We start from the raw sequence: 16,445 nt of genomic DNA, 5'->3' as shown, positions 1-16,445 counted from the left end.
CCCCCTTGGAGGATCCTCAGATTTGGCATGACTACGTCGAGCGCCTATACCAGATACCTGGGCAGCCACTGATCCCGGAGCCATCCGACCCCCGACCTACCACCTCGACTTTCTTCACATCTAGTATGGTGAAGAGGGCTATTCGACGCCTCCAGCATGGCCGCTCAGCCGACCACACTAGGCTACAGAGTGAGCACCTCATCTATGCAGCAGACACCCTCTCCCCCTTGATAGCACGTCTCTTCAACCGCGCTTTGGTTGAGGGACTACCAGAGGAGTGGACCATGCACACCATCGTGCCTATCCACAAATCTGGTGACACCTTGGACCCAGGGAACTACAGGACTATCATGATTGGCCACACATTGGCCAAACTATATGGAGCAGTTCTTGAGGCAGAGCTCAGCACATACGAAGAGGCATCAGGGCTCAGCACATACGCAGAGGCATCAGGGCTACGCGCACCAGGAAAGGCAGAGTTTCGACGCACTTTCTCGACCATCGACCACATCTTCGTGCTTCGCTGCCTGATTGACGGAGCGAAAGCACGGAAGAGACGACTCTACTGCTGCTTTGTGGATTTCCGCAAGGCTTTTGACACTATCCCTAGAGAGAGACTCTTTCAGCGTCTCCAGGAGCTACAGATACCATCTGAGATGATATGGGCCATTCATTCTTTGTATGCACAGGTCATAGGCAGAGTGCGGTGCCCAGGTGGAGTATCGGACCCCATTGCTAGCACCATTGGTGTGAAGCAAGGATGCCCCCTCTCCCCGACCCTATTTGGCCTCTACATCGACGAGATAGCAGACTACATCCTACGAGCAGGCGGGGCGAGCTCCGACTTGGCAAGTACACCAGTCCATATTATGCTCTATACAGATGATATTATTCTAGTTTCTAAGACACAGGAGGGACTACAGAGCCACCTACGCGCCTTGGATGATTTCTGCACACATAGAGGGCTCACAGTGAACCTTGGCAAGACCAAGGTCATGATTTTCCACACCTCCAGGACAGTCCGAAGTAGAGCAGTGCTCATTGTAGGAGGTGGACAGGTTGAGGTAGTTGATTCATATGTATACTTGGGGGTGACTTTCACTGGCACCACTGGCAGATTTTCCATGACCCAGGCAGCCAGAGACCGGCTTACACGAGGATATGCAGCCATAGTAACAGGGAATGTGTAACAAACTTGGACACTCCAAGTCAAGAATCAACCGCGACAGCACCAAATAACCACTTCAAAACAATTCACAGATCACAATAGATTTGCACTGGCCCGGCGGAGTTCCGTGCCTAGAGATATTGGCCCCAAAGACTGGCGCCCCTTTCGGTATTTCTTTTTGTATTAATCAATCATCAAAGTACAAGAGAGCGGTTAGGGTTTCACTCTCAGACTCTGCGTCCAGATGCTCTGAGAAGTGAGGCCCTCACCACTAATTTAAAGGTTACAAGGGATGCCCAAAAGCAGAGCCCCAAAAGCTTTTAAAATCAAAAGCATCAGTTCTCTCTCTCTTAGAGAGTCTTTTCTCTTTTTTTTTATAAAAAAAAAAGCAAAAGCAAAATTCGCGTCGCTCATCATTTTCCAAAAAAAAAAATAAAATTTTTTTTTTTTTAAATAATCCGCCTCCGCGATTTCCGGAATTTAGGGTTTTTGGCAAAAAAATTAGGGTTTGCAGGAATTTTAGGGTTTCTGGCAGAAATTAGGGTTTCTGCTGTCCGCCACGTCATCACTTTGTGACATACCCCCCTCTTGAAAGCATTGTAATCGACCGCGATTACGCCTGCAAAACCGACAAAAGCCATAAACCGTCTTAGCAGACACTGACTGTTAGTACCTACGTACTAGGAACACACATCTAGCACATGTACAAAATCGACAGTCACATCACACGACATCACAGGACATCACCAGACATCACAGGACATCACATGACATTCAACATTCATTCGGATCTTAGACCATGATTTATCGGCAATGTAGCTAGCAATCACATCTAGGTCCAATCGGGACCTCATCGATGTCCGATTGACTAACCCCTATTGCAACCATGTCTATTCGAGATCAATCAGACCAAAATGCTGCAGTCATTTCGGCATCAGTTCCTGCACTCACAAGAAGTCAAGAACAAATCAGTATCATAATCAGGAATTCCATTTCATAAAGTCATCCAGCAGAATACTGTCAGCTCTCAGTATCCCTGAAGCTCAAAGAGACATCAGTGACTTTAGTATCAAAATCGAGGCATCTGTTGACAAAGGAGTGGAGCGACTCCCCTCTTGTGCATCCCACTGCACCAGATCTTCGGCCAAGCTGAGTTTCTGGGTTCCGTTTGGAGTAGACTATGCTAAACCAAAACATCGAGGTAAAGTTTCACAATCCGTGGAGTATCTGCTAGGTCCTCCTCCTCCATCCACTTCGCATCAAATTCAGGAAAGTTCTTGAACTTAACCAAGAACCGCCTTCGGACTTTACCTTTCTTCGTATCCTTATGTGCCAAAATCTGTTCAGGAACAAGGATCTCCTCATTTTCTTCCACTTCGGGTTGCTCATCAGGCTCCCCATCATCAGGCACATCACCCTTAACAGGGTTCAAGAGACTCACATGCAATGCATTATGAATCCTCCAAGTATCTGGCAGGTCCAATCGGAAGGAGACATCATTTATCTTGTCAGTAATCTGGAAAGGTCCGTAGTATCACATACTAAGCTTTGGAAAAAGCCTCTCCTTTCCCTTTTTTTTTTCTTAGGCGTGCCTTCTCAAAAGTAAGAGCACCCAATCATCCTCCTTCAGTTTCCAGTCGCGACGATGGCGATCCGCTGCCTTTTTCTGTCGTTCTTGAGACTTCTGTAAAGTCTCGCGAACCTTGGCAAAAGCCGTATCCAAATCTCGCGAATATTCATCCGATTCAAATTTCTAATCTTTCGTGCTTAGGAAGGATGGAACCTTCGCAGCAGTTTCAACAATCTCTCATGGCGTCTTCCCCGTCGAAGAGTGTATCGTGTTATTGTAGGCAAATTCCACCAAAGGTAAGTTCTTTTCCCATTGAGTCTTCTGATGCGAGATACAAGACTTCAATAAATCTAAAATCACTGAATTGGCAATCTCAAATTGCCCGTCAGTCTGCAAGTGGAACGATGACGAGAACTGCAATCGCGTCCCAATGTTCTCCCAAATTGCCTTCCAAAACAAACTCATAAATCTGGGGTCTCTGTCGGAGACAATCGGCTCAGGCGTGCCATGTAATCGGAAAATCATCGTGATCATTCTGTATTCTCGGGAGATAAAAAAAAATTAAATCCATTTCAATATTTTCCCAGGGGCGGGTGGGTGGGTATGGGTAAAGGCTGTAACAATCCCTGTGCCTTATGCCTGTCAAACTTGACCTTCTAGCATACCAAGCAACTGCGCACAAACTCTTCCACATCCTTCTTCAGTCTCCGCCAAAAGAAATCTCTCTCTACCCCTTTCATGGTGGTAGCAATGCTGCGGTGACCCGTAAAAGGTGGACAGTGGCAATCAGTCATAACCTTTTCCCTCAACGGCTGTGTAACGCACAACATAGTCTTTTTCATCAAGTAGCCTTTTCGAAGGAAGTATCCAACTACTGTCTCCCCATCCCGTATCCGTGTGAAAATATCTGCAAAATCTGTATCTATGGCACACTGATCGACCATATCCTCGAAGCTCCTATGATGTATCGCGGAAATAGCCAGAACCAACGGTTTCCGAGACAAAGCATCTGCCACCACATTCTTCTGTCCCTGCACATGGACAATCTGGAAGTGAAACTGTGACAAGATGTTCGCCCACCGCATCTGCTTTTCCGAAAGCTGCTTCTGTGACAAGAAGTAGCGCAAACTCTGATGGTCTGTAAAGACAATAAAATCCGCTCCGAGTAGGTAATGCCGCCACTGAGTAAGAGCATGGATAACCGCCAAAAGCTCTTTCTCATAAATCTGTGCTGTCATCTCCGGCCTAGAGAACAAACGGCTCTCGTAAGCTATGACATGGCCTTCTTGCATCAAGACCGCACCCAGACTACGACCACAAGCATCACAATATACTTCGAATGACTTCTGCAAGTCCGGCAAAGTCAAAATAGGTCCCGTAGTCAATTTCTCTTTCAATGTCTGAAAGGCAGTCACCTCTGTGGGTCCCCACGAAAAAGGTACTCCTTTCTGTGTCAAGATATGCAAAGGGGAAGCAACCTCTGCAAACTTTCGTATGAACCGCCTGTAGTATGAACATAGTCCCAAGAAGCTTCTAACTTCATGGACATTCCTCAAATCGGGCCAATCACGGATAGTCTCTATCTTGGCCGGGTCCATTTGCACTCCTGTTGTGCTGCTGACACAATGTGTCCCAAAAAGTGTATCCATGGTAGGAAAAAATTCACTTTTCTTTGCATTAATCACTAGCGTGTGATCTCGTAATGCCTAAAAGACTTGAAGCAGATGATCTCTGTGTTCTGCCTCATTCTTCGAGAAAACAATGATGTCGTCAAAGAAAGTGCCAACAAATAGCCTGTACTCTCGAAAAATCCTGTCCATCATCTGGTTAAATGTCGCAGGAGCATTGGTTAAGCCAAAAGGCATCACCAAAAACTCAAATAACCCAAAAGTCGTCCGAAAAGCTGTCTTGTAGACATCTCCTGGCGCTATCCTGATCTGATGATATCCACTCTTCAAGTCAATCCTGCTAAAGCACGAGGATCCCTGTAACCTGTCGAGTATATCATCGATCCTAGGAATCGGAAATCTGTTCTTGATGGTGATTTCGTTGAGAGTGCTATAATCGATGCACATTCTCCAAGATCTGTCTTTCTTCAAAATCAACAACACTGGAGAGCAATACGGTGAAGTACTAAGCTGGACAAGACCCTTTTCCAAGAGGTCTTTCACTGAGTTCATAATCTTTTCATTCTGTACTCGGCTCACACAATAAGGTGGCCGATTCGGTGGTGTGCTTCCAGATATCAGGTCAAAACATATTCAACTTTTATCCATCGTTCAGTTCTCCCAAAAGAATGAGTAAGAAAACTGAAGTTCATCAAGTACAATCTCTAAGCCCTTCATTTATCAAAGTCGCTTTCTCGGCCCGGTAGTCAACCACGGCGTAGTTCTTGTGGTACCAAGGGATCCCGAGTAGAACGTGACTCACGTGCCCTGAACACCCCTGTCATTGCAAACGAAGTTTGCCAATGCTCGGTGTAATGGCAACATCCCATCCGGGTACCAGTCGAACTACCTCCGCCAGTGGCGTCAGTCTGTCGGGCGCAGTTCCAAATCGAGCCGCCAATTCCAAGTGAAAAGAAGTTGGCCTTGGCTCCTTCAAAAGAGCTTCTTGATCCTTCACTTTGCCCAGAAAAAAAACGGCAAAGTTTGTACTTTCATTCATTTGATTCGATGCAAGTCCCACGCCATGTGGTACCAGTTCTGCTTTTCTATCTGCCTTTTCTGCCACATTCCTCAGCTGCTCTCGAACTCTCAGACCTGTCGTCGTCTTTATCATTCTGTTCTTTCTGTGCCTTATCAGGGCACTTTGCGGAAATATGTCCATGTTTCCCGCATCCAAAGCACTTCCCCTCTCTGATGAAGCGAGCTCTCTCCTCAGGAGTAAGCTTGGGTCGTGCATCCTTTTTTTTTCTCTGGGTTGCTCTTTTTCATTCTACTTTCATTCCCAGAAGTCTGTTTGGCTCGTTGTGTCATGGCCTCATCTGTGGGGTAGGTCAGACTGCCAGAGTGAATGGCAAAGCCCCGCTTCGCATGACTCATCAACTCCTGAATAGAAGCTGACTTCTGTTCCAAGCAGTGATCTCGGATCTCTGTAGGTAGACCCAAGGTAAACCGCTCAATTTGTTCTCTGAACGAGATCTTCTTGAATGAAGAGGCGGGTAGAAAAGAGCTCCAGAATCTTTCACAATAAGAATTCACTGTATCGCTCTTGGTCATCCGGAGATGGTTCCAAGCAGCTCGTATATCTCGCTCAAACTCTTGAGTCAACCAAGAAGAAATAAAAAGCCTCTTGAATTTCAGCCATGTAACTGGCACAGTCTTGCTTAATAGAAGCGTGGACCACCAAGTACGAGCATTCCCCTCAGAGTAAGAGGCAGCTCTCCGAATCTTGGAGTGCTCTGAATAGCGTCCTCCCGCGAAAGCGATGTCAAACTGCTGTATAAGAGACAAAGCCTTCGAAGCATCTGAGTATCCTGAAAAGTATCAAACTTGATCGAGTGGCCACCTTCCTTAAACTCTCGGACTTTCTTGCTGTTATCTTCGAGAAAGTCATACTGGTTGGCTTTGTAAAAATTCTTCTTGTTCGCATAAAACTTTCCGTCATCGGAATCTGAGCTGTCTGTAGACGAGTCCTCAGTAGAACTGTCAGTCTCTGGGCGAGATGTAGCCTTCTTTGCCTTTTTCTTGCCCGTTCCGAAGCTTTGTGTCTTGCTTCGCTTTTTGCTTTTTTTCTGTCTTCTTCGCTCTAATCCGAGGAGCTAGAAGAACTGTCAGAAGAAGAAGAAGAAGAACTGGGTACTCCTTCAAATCGAACACGCTTCTTCCGTTTCTTTGCTTTGTCGAATGTCGACTGACGACCCAAATATCCCGGGAAGTCAGTACCTTTGTTCTGCTTTTTGCCGTGCTTTTTGCCTTTCTTTTGCACGTCGAAAAGCTGAGCAATCCGTGCATCAACCACGTTCTCCAGTTCCTTCTCCGTATATTTCTTGGAGGTAGAAGGTTTCTTGAGAGCGGGTTTCGGGAGTGGTGTTGTGGTTCTCTGCCACTCCATCTGTACCTCTTTCAAAGAGGTCTGGTTCATATATTTTACCATCTTCGGGTCCTTGGCAAAATTGAGCATCATCTTTGTTGCATCGCCAATCAATTGACGACGCTCCATCTCTGTTTGCTCCGCCTGAGTAGGCCGAGGCGGGCCATACTCTCTGTCTGAATCTTCGTTGTGATCCCAGCCCGCATCTCCAGATGCAGAGGGAGTCGACTGATCATTGCCTGAAGCCATAGGTGCCGCGGAAAAAAAAATTCGGGGATCGGATTTCCCGTAGAAGAGAAATCGGCCGTGCTCTGATACCACTGTAACAAACTTGGACACTCCAAGTCAAGAATCAACCGCGACAGCACCAAATAACCACTTCAAAACAATTCACAGATCACAATAGATTTGCACTGGCCCGGCGGAGTTCCGTGCCTAGAGATATTGGCCCCAAAGACTGGCGCCCCTTTCGGTATTTCTTTTTGTATTAATCAATCATCAAAGTACAAGAGAGCGGTTAGGGTTTCACTCTCAGACTCTGCGTCCAGATGCTCTGAGAAGTGAGGCCCTCACCACTAATTTAAAGGTTACAAGGGATGCCCAAAAGCAGAGCCCCAAAAGCTTTTAAAATCAAAAGCATCAGTTCTCTCTCTCTCTTAGAGAGTCTTTTCTCTTTTTTTTTTATAAAAAAAAAGCAAAAGCAAAATTCGCGTCGCTCATCATTTTCCAAAAAAAAAAAAAAAAAAAAAAAAAATAATAATCCGCCTCCGCGATTTCCGGAATTTAGGATTTTTGGCAAAAATTAGGGTTTGTAGGAATTTTAGGGTTTCTGGCAGAAATTAGGGTTTCTGCTGTCCGCCACGTCATCACTTTGTGACAGAATGGCCATTTTCAGGTCCCCGTTCCCCATTCCCATCCCAATTTCCCGTTCCGAATCCCCGTTCCGTGTTTCAAACGTGAGTATCCGAAACAGGGAATGGCATATCATGCATGTTGCCGTTCCCCGTTCCGCTTTCCCGTTCCGGGTAACTATGTATGCAGCACTGGCCACCTTAGAGCGCAGATGCCACCAGGCCCACTTCGAAGAGCCCCGTACCAAGGGGTGGCTTTTTGACACTCTAGTTACACCTGCCATGATGTACGCTGCCGCAGTATGGGCACCAGGGCTACCAGCATCTCTCTGGACACAGATAGAGCGCCCACAGATCATTATGATTTCTCGTTTGCTCCATAGCAAACCATCAAACCACACGACATCATCAGAGCAGAGCTAGCGGCACCCCCGATGCTAGTAGAAGCCCTCTTCCAGACGGTTTGCTTCATCCAGCGCATGCAAGAGCTGCCACCAGATAGACTCACCCGCAGAGCTTTCGAGGCATCGATACAGCTACACCAAGAGGGAGACACCAGAGCATGGTACTCGCAGGTCACAGAGTGGTTCACATCACATGGCCTAGACATCACAGACTTGCCTCCTTTTCAGTATGATCCCGACTCCCCACACATACGCCTCTCACACCATGAGAGGAATAGAGTTCTCAGACAGGATCTCTGGCAGCTATACATCAGAGAGACATGGATCACACCCAGAGAGCCTCTTCCTACGAAGAGGCAGTACTACAGAGACCACTTCCCGACCATCCTAGCAGATGGGTTCATCCAGAGACCGAGGTACATGGATGTCTACATGTCGCACAGAGCACGGGTCGCCATTGGACAGCTCAGAGTATCATCACACCAGCTAGAGATTGAGGCAGGGAGAGTTGCACATGTCCCCAGAGCAGAGAGGATATGCAGACTTTGCACAGCAAACATTGAGAGTGAGGAGCATTAGAGACCAGCGACCGTTCGGCCGCTTCCTCATAGAGGCACAGCAACACAGGGACTCTCTCCTTCAGACATCATCAGTCGTGAGAGACGAGCGCCAGACACAGCTCACAGACTTCTTCAAGAGGGACACAGTAGTACCACCATCCGAGACTACTCAGAGAGGAGTGACTCTACAGCCTACCCTTGTACCACCTCCCTTCTCTCCCAATCATTACACAGGATAGCTATTTTTTGCTTTGTACCTTTTATCCTTCACAGGATATCCAGAGGACGCTTACCCCCATGTACTTTGATTTGTCTCATAGGCCGATTTCGGCCTCTTATGGACGTAAAAAAATCTTTCTTTCTTTCTTTTCTTTCTCTCTCTCTCTCTCTCTCTCTCTCTCTCTCTCTCTCTCTCTCTCTCTCTCTCTCTCTCTCTCTCACACACACACACACACACACACACACACAAAAAACACCCTATTTAAAAAGAAACAATCCTCAAGATAGATATACACAATATGTCTACCACCACAGAGGTGTGATGATTGATCCCCAAATCCCTAAAATATAAGAGCCAAAGTTATGGCTAAGTAGTTTAGACCAAGCTCAACGCTTGGAGGCTATTTTTCACTACTACACTAAAAGGTTGACTGTCATTCAAGCCTGAAGGACCCATTTTGACGGTTGGATTTCACATCCTTTTTAGTGGGTAGAAAATTCGCCATTTTAGTCAACCTATCCACCACTACCCAAACCAAATCATTTCCTCAACTCGTTTTAGGCAATCTTGGGATGATATCCATGGAGAAACATTCACTTGAGAAATATCCAAAGGACAGAGTAACCCTCTAACCTTGTGGCATCCATGTTTAATGACCTGACACTTGTCACATTGTAGCATGAATTTTTGGACATCCTAGAACAAACTAAGCCAATAAAACTCACTCCTAGCTAGCGCATAAGTCCTCTAGATCCCAGGATGACCTACACTTGGGCTATCGTGACTCTCAACAAGAATGTGGCGCTTGAAGTCACCAATAGCAGGGACACTATCACAAACTACTGGCATGTCAAGCCACTGAAGACCTGACCCAACCTACAAATCTTGACCGAGGGGCCTAAACCCTTGAAGAAGTAGAAGATGCAAAAGTTCTCACCAACTTGCAGATCCTCGCCAAGTGGGGCAAATAAAAATAATAAAGTTTACCAACTTATGGGACCCTGTCTAATGGAGCCCAAGTGACCCAAAGACAGTTAAAATAAATCACCCACACACACACACACACTTTGAAGATTAGTGTAGCAAATTGATGACGTGGCAACAGTTGTACGGATTCTATTTTGCGCTGACATGCGGACGTGGCATACGGATTGACAACATGCAGACGTGGCAATACGGATTTCCATGAAAAGCGATGGCGAATTTCCACGTTGGCAGCTTTTGAAGACCAGATGCTTTTAAGTTTAAAGCTTTTCATGTAGCTCCTTTTCATGCAGTTGCTTTTCATGTAGCTGCTTTTCATGGCCAAGGGTCTTTAAATAAGTGGCGTGGGCTCTTCCTCTAGCACTCTACCCAACGGGAGATGCGGAGTAGAGTCTCAGGGATTGTACTGTGTTGAAGCAATACAAAGAAATACTGAAGGGGCCCCAAGGTTTGGGCCCAATGCTCTCTTGGGGTGGAACTCCGCCACTCGGCGTCTCGTGTGTCGTGCATCTCTTTCAGTTCAGTTGTTTTGAAGTGCTTCAAAATTGGTCTCGTCTGCTCTTTTCCGTTGGGACGTGATGCCCTCCCATTAACTGGTATCAGAGCTTCAGTCGTGTGCTTTTCTAAAAGCATACCGGTCCTACCCACGAACAAACAGAGTATAATGGCGTTCATGGATTCGGCGGAGTACTTGCAGTTTCATCTTGACGAGCTTCGCGACATACTTTCACAGCATCTGCAGTAGAATCTCACGATTCTACAAAGTTTCCAAAAGTTTCTGAATTACATGTTACCCCTCTAATGCCCCAGGTGATACCCCCTCCTCCGGCACCAAAAAGTGCAAGAGCCTCTAACCGGCAACCTTCTCCGCTGTCTGTCTCCATTGGGGGAGTCTTCAAGAACATGGTGCAGCCATTTGACCTTGGTCTAGTGCAACCGTTGTCCAAGCTCTCTCTCCCTCTCTCTGCAACCACACAAAAAGACCCTGAGCCAATGCTACCACGCGCGCTATGCACGAGACGACGAGCAGACGAGAAGATCGTAGCCGAATACAAAATAATTCAACCAAACCACAAACTCACTTATGCATAGCAAAAAAAGAACTTTGATACAATGATGACTACTGTCAACTGCGTGCCTTCGTCGGCTATTGGCACCCTTCGTCGGCTATTGGCAACCCGTACTGGCGGGCTTCCCCTGCTTCACATCCGACGGCTACAACTCTGGCCTTTGGTGACTTCTCCTTCCTCCACATGCTTGGCAGCATCTCTCGGCCACTCCCCGTGTAGTCGGCTCGTGCAACGACCCTTGTCCAATGCCTTCAACCGCCCTCATGCCTCTTGGCGGCTTCCTCTACTCACGCTGTCTCCTCCTCCTAACCGGGAGGCCACCTCTTCATACGGCGGCTTTTTACACCCCCCCGACTGCTGCACAGGCCGACCCCTTGGCAACTCACCCCATCCTCTGTCCAACGGGCTCCTGCCCCTCCTGTTGCGCCACCTCTTATGATTGCCATATCTGACATACACATCAAATTAGGACTTGTTGAACCCTCCATCAAGCAGCTGCTCAAGCATTGTGTCATCCACCTGCTAACTTCCACACAGGTGCTATTGGCCTCTCCTTGGGTCGACACCAACTGGGTGCACCAACGTCTTCAGAGCAACCTTCCGCTCCGACAGTTAAAAGATCCCCAAGGCCAACTCTCGTTAAGGGATCTAGACCAGCTATTGGACTTGTACTTGATATTTATGGCATAACCCTTGAAGTTCAAATGAATTATGCAGAGCATATGGCAAAGTCAACGGCTTGAAAGCCTTGATTTCTTTGACCCAAGCGCTACCATAAATTTCATCCATCCAGAAGAATGTTGCACTTCTCCAACAGTTTCATGCCGCAGACCGTCTATCTCGGAGAAATGCTCAGCAGCGATGTTTGTTGTGTCTTGTAACATGTATAAATGAGCATTTGTGTTGCATTGTGATGTGCCAACCACCACTGAATTTTCCTAATTGGATGAGATTGACTAGGTATGTAATTTTAGCGCATCAAGACACTCGTTCAAGATCAACGCGGTGGCTAATTTTGCTAGCCAAAATATCAAGAGCTCCAATATAGAATGAGGAAACTAAATGTCCCTCAGAATGACCCTCAGATATTTTTTAACTAACTTGAGTTGTTTTGCAGATATATTGTAATAGCGGACGATTACTCTTCTTTCAAGAAGGGGGGATGTCACAAATTGCTAACGTGTCAAGCCACTGAAGACTTGAGCCAACCTACAGATCCTGGCCAAAGGACCTAAACCCTAGAAGAAGTGGAAGAAGCACAAATTCTCACCAACTTGTAGATCCTCGCCGAGTGGAGCAAATAAAAATAATAAAGTTTACCAACTAATGGGACCCTCGTCTAATGGGGCACCAATGACCCAAAGACGGTTAAAATAAAGTACCCACACACACTTTGAAGATTGGCATAGCAAACTGATGATGTCGCAACAACTGTACAAATTCTCTGAATTTTGCACTGACATGATGATGTGGCAAACTATACAGACAAGCCAACGAATCGCGTTGACAGCATACCGACATGGCACTACGGATTTCCGTGAAGAGCGCTGGCAGATTTTCACGCTTGCAGCTTTTGAAGACCAAATGCTTTTAAGTTTAAAGCTTTTCATGTAACTGCTTTTCATGGCCAAGGGCCTTCAAATAAGTGGCCTAGGCTCTTCCTCTGGCATTCTACCTGGCAAGAGATGCGGAGCACAGTCTCATGGATTGTACCATGTTGAAGCAATATAAAGAAATACCGAAAGAGGCGCCAAGGTTTGGAGCCAATGCTCTCTTAAGGTGGAACTCCGCCACTCCACGTCTTGTGTGTCGTGCATTTCTTTCAATGCAGTTGTTTTGAAGTGCTTAAGAATTGGTCTCATCTGTTCTTTTCCATTGGCCCTCCCATTATAGACAAAAACTCTACCCTTGTATAGATACCCATCGTCCAAGGAGTAGTTGGTAAATCTCTCCCCATGTCTCAGTTTCACTTTTAGATTGTGCACTTAAAGGGCAAGAAGAATATAGTTGTAGATGCATTATCTCGCAAGCCGCAGATATCTACAGTTACAATAGTGTTTCATCGTGCATTTCATGATACGAGAGTACATTTGTCACAAGTTTGTGACGTGGCATGTCCAACAAAGACGAGGAGCCTAAAGGGAGTTAGGGTTTTAAAAACCTAAACCGTATAACCTTATGGACATCGGTTGAGGGGCTTAAAACCTAATAAGACAAAGCGTACAAACTGCTGCAGATTTTTGGATTTTACGGGATGATGATGACGTGGCATGCTAGCCGGAAAAACGGGGATCTTGCTGACGTGGAAACGTGCGGAGAGCAAGGATGAGGGAGCCAGTTCTGGCCATGCTCTTGGAACCAATAGCTTTTAGAGCAAGTGCCTTTGGGGCTCTGCTTTTTGGGCATCCCTTGTACTATTTATAAGAGTCTCTAGGGTGCCAATTTGAGAGAGAATCTGTACGCAGAGTCTCAAAGAGTTAAGACCCTCGAGAGTTGTACCTTTGCAATCGGAAATCAATAAAGAAATACCAGAAGGGGCGTAAGTGTTTAGGGCCAAGGCATCTAGGAATGGAACTCATGCCCTTAGTGTTGGCCTTCCTCTTCTCTCTCTCTCTCTCAAGTCAAGTTCGGTTATTTACACTTTCTATTCATGTGTTCGTGTTGATTTCTTGTTTGGAGTGTCCAAGCCTCTAAATGTGGTATTAGAGCTCAGATGATTCTTCTTCTACGAAGGAACAAATCCTTTTTATGCAGCGCACATAGGTTCTAGCAATGAATCCGATAGAGACGACACCCCTCCGACTACTCATCTCCCGAAAGATGAAGAAAACCCTAATCTCAGTGAAGGAACAGAAGAAACTAATGGAGATTCCAGTGAAAGCAAGGCTCCTTCCAACGATTCGGGAGACCATGGCCATTTTCGGCTAGATATCTCAGCAAGACAGAGTACCGACGTCAACTACAGATTGACACCTACATGAAAAGATTGATCGAGTACTCCAAGGACTCCAAGTATTTCACGCAACTGAAGAATCATACACTTCATGAGATTCACTCACGATGGCAAGCGGCCGTTCATGTGCCTCTCAAGTTGGTTGTCCCAGAGTAATGACCTAGCGTGCCCAACTGGAAGGAAAATGGCCAAGAGGACAAGGAGATATTGAAACTCGAAGAACTGAAAAAGTTGTAACCTAGGGGCCTAATAAGGGGTTAGGAATTTTAAAATCCTAACCCATCAACTTAAAGAACTTATGGAGTGCCCAGCTGTCGAGGGGCTTAAAACCAAAACGTCAAAAGCTTGATCTCTGGCTGAGATTCTTGTGAAACGTGCTGGCTATTACATGGCATCCGAACGAGTCCATTAGATTAGATTTTCCAGTTTTGGAACCCTCTTGCATAAATGGTTTGTACACGCGTTTTGACAGATGTTATTACACTACGGTGGGCATTTGGCATGACGTGCAAATAGTTCTAGGTTAGAGGAATCCAACGAGCCATTCCCCGCGTTGATCAAATTGTTACACCACTCTGGTGCTTCACAGGTCTAGGGCATACATGTAACACTAGTGTGCCTCCACGCTGGCCATCCATGCTTGCATACGCATATAGGCTGCACTGTCCGACAACCCGCCTTCTATTGTCCGGGCGCCCATCCTATATTCCTTCTATGCTGGGTCGTGAGGCATCCTTCTGGCTTGCTCGACCTCCACCTTGGGCACCTATATATGGGGCCAGGGGGGTGCAGACAGCTTGGTTTGACCACACCTCTTCCCAGAGGCCCTTCAAAACGTAGATTGTTGAGTCTGGCTTTCCCCTCATCTTGGATTACCCTACCTACTGACAGAACACCATGCGGTCATGGCTCCCAGTGACTGCTGCAGCTTATGGTAGCTTCTACAGTGCAGATTGTTTAGTCTGGCTTTCCTTGTTTCGGACGAGTTTACAACACAGATTGCTACATCTGGCCTTCCTCTAGTTTTACACAACTTAGCCACCCGGTCACACTGGGTTACAGGTTCATGCATTGACAGGCTTCCGGTCATTCTCATGACGGTTGTTGGGATTTCGTATTTTCTCCAAACGGTTTGACTACAGACAACACAGATCCTATTGGCCAGGACACTTGCAGTTCTATTGGCACTTCTTTCACAAGAAGGAAATGTTTTCACACTCAGTTCACGACCTTCTCGCAGTATCTTCACCCTGTATCAGCGGAGTACAGCAGTTTGCTACACTACTCCTGACAGCATCTTTCCACGGAGATTTCTTGGCGGTCGTGACACCCTAGACTGCTGCTACACTCATGGAGTATCCTTCAATGGACATCGTAGCAGATCTTCATCATTTGCCTCACATCTTCGTCTTCACGCGGTTTGTTCAGCATCACGTGCTGAGAGGGGGTGTTAGACTTACACCACTCTACTGCTTCACAAGTCTAGGGCATACATATACGGCTAGTGTGCCTCCAGGCTGGCCACCCATGCTTGCATATGCATATAGGCTGCACTATCTGGCTGCCCACATCGGGGCCGCTCGCCCGCCTTTTTTTGTTCAGGCACCCATCCTATATTCCTTTTATGCTGGGTCGTGAGGCATCCTTCCGGCTTGCTCGACCTCCTTCTTGGGCACCTATATATGGAAACAGGGGGGTACCCACGTATCATCTATACACATCCTTTCATTAACGTTTTCTGTCTATGGTCAGTGGAGGGGCTGATCGCCCCCCTCTTCACCATATCTTGCGTTTGTGGTCTACTGTCTCTCTCCCTCTCTCTCCTCTCTCACGCTTCCTCACACGCGCACTCACACAAACTCCCCGGCCATCCTTGGCGTTTTTGCTAGAATCAGCCCGGCGATGCTTGCAAAAACCTACAACCCTACCGTTTTTGCATTTTGTAACAGAATTGGACACTCCAAGTCAAGAATCTACCGCGACACCACAATAAATCACTTCAAAACAGTTCACAGTTCACAATTGATTCGACACTCGCCCGGCAGAGTTGCATGCCTAGAGACATTGGCCCCAAAGACTAGCGCCCCTTTCAGTATTTCTTTTTGTATTAATCTGCAACTCAAAGTACAAGCGAGTAGTCGGGACTCACTCTAGACTCTGCATCCAAATGCTCTCAGAAGTGAGCCCAAACTACTAATATATAGATTTACAAGGGATGCTAAGAGCAAACCCCAAAAGCTTCAAAAATCAAAATATACCTAGATGAATCCAGGATAAGCCCAGATTCACCCTTAAAGGAAAGTGCAAGGTACAGACCCATGGTAGTCACCCACAAGACAATATAACCATCAGTTCCATCATGCATAGTATTGACTAAATACTACGACATCCCCACTAACGTCGTCAGTGCCCAATAGTGGGTGTAGAACTAGGTAAAAGCTTAAATATTAAAGCAAAAGAACTCTCTCTCTCTCTCTCTCTCTCTCTCTCTCTCTCTCTCTCTCTCTCTCTCAAATCTTCTTGTGTAGCAAAAAGCAAAAGAGCTCTCTCTCTCTCTCTCAAATTGCATAGGAAAAAGCGGAAACTGCCTGCCGCAAAACGTGGGCATCCATATAGCCTGCCACGTGTCA

General features: G+C 46.5%; 1 protein-coding gene and 1 pseudogene across 1 annotated transcript in view; one reads left to right on the top strand and one right to left on the bottom strand.

Annotated features, from left to right (window-relative positions):
* The window catches only part of LOC147438556 (SNARE-like superfamily protein), a 94,757-nt gene that overhangs the window by 31,064 nt on the left and 47,248 nt on the right, over nt 1-16,445 (bottom strand). The gene's annotated exons all lie outside the window — the stretch shown is intronic.
* Nucleotides 973-8,607, top strand: LOC147438557 (uncharacterized; annotated as a pseudogene).

Source organism: Adiantum capillus-veneris, chromosome 16 (assembly GCF_014529385.1).
Source record: "Adiantum capillus-veneris isolate H3 chromosome 16, ASM1452938v2, whole genome shotgun sequence".
Taxonomy (NCBI): Eukaryota; Viridiplantae; Streptophyta; class Polypodiopsida; order Polypodiales; family Pteridaceae; genus Adiantum; species Adiantum capillus-veneris.
This window is presented reverse-complemented; position numbering and strand designations above follow the sequence as displayed.